The following is a 3,914-nucleotide window of genomic DNA, read 5'->3' as shown; positions in this document are numbered from 1 at the left end:
CTCTTTTAATATTAGTAGCTTTATTTAGTGTATTATTCGTCGAATTTAGCTTATGCTTAATAAAACACTTACTATGAGAATTAAAGCATTATCTTTGTAACAATTTAATCGATTCTAATAAGGAACAAACAAAATATGTACATCGTATTACATTTACTTTTTACTTTTATTGTTGTAGCTTCTGTTAATCACACTCATTATGTCTTTTTTTGTTAGACTTCTGATGCTGCAGACTACTCTTCATGTCCAATGGAAATATAAAATATTGTTGAAAAAGGTACATGTTTAAAGTTGAGATTAAGAGTTCTAACAATCACAATAAAGATGAAGTCTTAAAAGTTGTTACACGACGAGGAAATTATAAAGAACATGCAAGGAAAATTCTTCTAATGTCTAAGGTTTGCTTCTGACCAACTAACTATTTAGTCTAACTTTTTCTCTATGAAGTTGCCTATTCACTTTATTGCATCATTGTTTTGTGTTTGTAGATGGCTTTCGTGGTACTTGAGAGCCATACACAACACACTAATTTTGCAGAAAATTTAATTAAATGATAGATTTAATCTGACTCCTTTTCCCAAAAATTGAAGAAATAACATCATGAGTTGGAACTAAACTAGGCGAGATCCTTTTATACTGAACATCTGGGATCATGAGAAGGTTAGAGATCCTTTCCACTCTTGTGTTTCATTTAAGTGTGTTGGGTGAGTGGGTGGGGGTAGAGATGAAAAGGCGTGGGCTTGCGAGTTAAGCAAAACCCCATCTCTTCCTCACTTGATCAAAGCCGAAAGGCTGATAAATGTATTTTTATTTTATTTTCACAGCTCAAAGAAATATCTTTGTTGTATAAATTCAGTCGAGATGTTTATGATGTAGATAGTTGTTTGTATTGGTGGACTTTCAGCAGCGATAGTCGTTAGAATGATTGTAATAAGTGTTGCCATCTTTTTATGCAACTATGTATGTGTGGTTGAGGGTGGATTCACCTGGAGCAATAAAGGCAACATATTGTTCGTAAAATCTTCTAACATTTCACATTCTTTTATTTAACTAAGAGTACCAAATTTTCTACTTATTATTTCATCTAATAGTCTGCAACATACATTTGTTTTTATAGGTAAGAAAAGTTACCTTAAGTGTGCAACAAAGAACTTTGCCTCAGGTATAAAGGAATATGTAGCTTCTGATGAAGGTGTTTTCGATTGCAACAACATTACTGTTACGTCTGTAAGTGACATAAAATCTTGATGAGAATTAATATTTTTAATGTATGCATTTCATGTAAGACTTAAAAATGTTATATAGATTATGCTAACAAGGATTGAGTATTTCCAAGATCTTAGTTATCCATATGAGTCATCGTTTATATCATCAACCAACATGACTAATTTGCTCATGTTCTCATATACTTCTGATCCAAAGTACACCACAACATAATGTGATGTCTTACTTACTGTGAATTACACATATGTATAACTGTTCTTTGTTTTTTCTGATAATAACTTGAGACAAATTTCTGCTTTTTCAGGTGAACTTATCCTTTTTAAAGCCAAGTACTTCTGTAGCATTACTCCAGTATGTTGTAACAACTAAGCTATCCAAATTTACATAGAAATTGCTAATTTGGTTTAGAAATGCTGTAATTAATAGTAAAAATTGAACGCTGCCTTCTATCGCACGTATGTTCTCTTGGATTTGGTGTTTATCCAAATTGACTATAACAAAACTCTCGATTATTTTATATCTACTATCAATATATGTTTGATTATTGGTTGAGATTTTGTATCATTATTTTACTTTCCTTCAACTATGGACGATGTGTATATGAACTGGAAGTGAATTTTTGGAAATCTACTTGACCTTTTGGCTTATTACGGTTATCCAACCTTCTTTGCTAATCATGTTTTTGTGCATAGATATTGGTGGTTCCTCGCATAGATACAATCCCATGAAATTCATATATTTGTTTTTTGATTTAATTCTTTTGAATGAGATCGCTAAATTTAGTCTATAATAAAGACATGTTTCTACTATATCATTTTTTTTCTTTGAAACAATCTGCGCGTCGCGCGAGTATGTATACTAGTTGATAGAAAACGACAAAGCATGAAACAAGTATTAACTGATTTTATCTGTTTTATTATGCCCACTCCTTTATGTAAAGAAAATGAAAGGTTCTTTATATCTGCTTTTAATGCTTCACCTTCTCTCTGTCTCTTCTCTTCTTTTCTTTCGTTCTTTCTCTATCACATTACACCCCCTGAGAATAATACCAAAATCGAAGTTAAGATTTAAGAAAGATCCAGGAACATTTTTCCTATTCTCTCTCCAGAAACCTTGTGTTTTTTTTTTCTCAAGAAAAATGGCAAACAGTGGGTTTCCGGTATGCCTTGCAGGGATCATGCGTCCACTTCCTCTCTCTAAAGAGTATGCACACATTTTATTTTTTTATTTTTTTTCGTATATGTATCTGTATACATAGTTCAGTATGAAATTAATGTTCTCAAATGCGCAAGTCGGATCCAGGATTTAAATTTGATGTGTTTGATCTTTAAAGTTTTTAGCCAGCGTTGATCTTATTTTTTATTTTTTATTCTTGGTTTGTTATTGTGTGTTTCGTTTACCCTATTATCTTGTTGTTTCAATTGTTTGTTACTTTATTTTCACTTTTTCTTGAGCGAGGGTTTACCAAAAACGACGTCTTTATTTTCACGAGATAAGAGTAAAGTCTGCATACACATTACCTTTCCCAAAACTCAATTATGGGATTACATTGAGTTTGTTGTTGTTGTTGTACCATTGATCGTATTTTATTTTTGAATTTATGAGTTCGCAATACAATATTTGTTAGAATTTTAGTAGTTTTCACTATATAACAATGTCCCGTGTCTAAATTATTGGATTCAGTTGAACATATGTCTCTGTTTTTTTTTTAATTTCCCATCCGATGTTCGGTATTCATATTGGGGCCCAATTAAATTCAGATTCGCGTCGAAAAGTACCACATTGAAGGTAAAGCGCTCCCTAACAAAGATGATTCCATATCCAGGGATTTGAACCCGAGACCTCTGATTAAGGATGAAGGAGTACTTACCACTCCACCATAACTCTATTCAGTTGAATCTACAGAACACGTCCTAAATCTCATTGGCTTATAAGATTATTTCTTCTATTCAAATTGCAGGATGACAGATCACATTGGAAGAAGGGAGGCCATGAAAAAACTTAGAGTTCAAATGGGAGAAAAATGGAACATAACAACTGATGAGAGAAGCCATGGCAGAGAATTTAGAGAGAAAATAAGTGAAGCTGATGCAGATCTTATTGCTGGTCTTCTTCGTTTGGCTTGTACAGCGAAGGCTGCTTAAGTAAGCCTAACATAGACCAAAGTGTATTTATTTTGGTTTTCTGTTGTTTATGTTATCTACTCTTGCCTTTTGGGAGGTTGTGAAGGCTTAGATTTGTGTAACTAACTTTATTTATCTATTAATTACTTACTTCGGTCCACGATAACTTACCAATTTGCTTTTGGCACGCCTATTAAAAAAATAAAAAATTCTATATAAAAATACCTGATATGACTAATCTACCCTTAAATAAATATTTAATGTGAGGAGTAAATTTTTTTTTAGGGATATGTACATAAGGGTAATTTTGTAAAAATAAATTAAATTTTTTCTTGATTATATAAATTGACACTTATTTTGGACCCAAATAAAAAAATAAATTGGTCACTTATTGTGGACCGGAGGGAGTAATACTTTACTAATTGAAAGAATATGGAATGGGGATAAAGTAGTACTGCTCCCCTGTCCATTTTAATTGATTTTTTGTCCTTTTTTTATGGTTCATAATATTTGATTTTTTAGATATTAAGAAGGAATTAATTTATGATATTTTGCTATTTTTGGGGT

General features: G+C 31.9%; 1 non-coding gene across 1 annotated transcript; it reads left to right on the top strand.

Moving 5' to 3' along the window:
- Positions 1-2,148: 2,148 nt before the first annotated feature.
- Positions 2,149-3,507, top strand: LOC104243182 (uncharacterized). Its single transcript, XR_011403664.1, has 2 exons — positions 2,149-2,427; positions 3,185-3,507. It is a non-coding gene; the product is annotated as an uncharacterized protein (transcript).
- Positions 3,508-3,914: the final 407 nt, after the last annotated feature.

Source organism: Nicotiana sylvestris, chromosome 11, assembly GCF_000393655.2.
Source record: "Nicotiana sylvestris chromosome 11, ASM39365v2, whole genome shotgun sequence".
Classification (NCBI taxonomy): Eukaryota; Viridiplantae; Streptophyta; class Magnoliopsida; order Solanales; family Solanaceae; genus Nicotiana; species Nicotiana sylvestris.
Note: the sequence above shows the minus strand (reverse complement) of the source record. Positions and strands in the feature narration are given on the sequence as shown.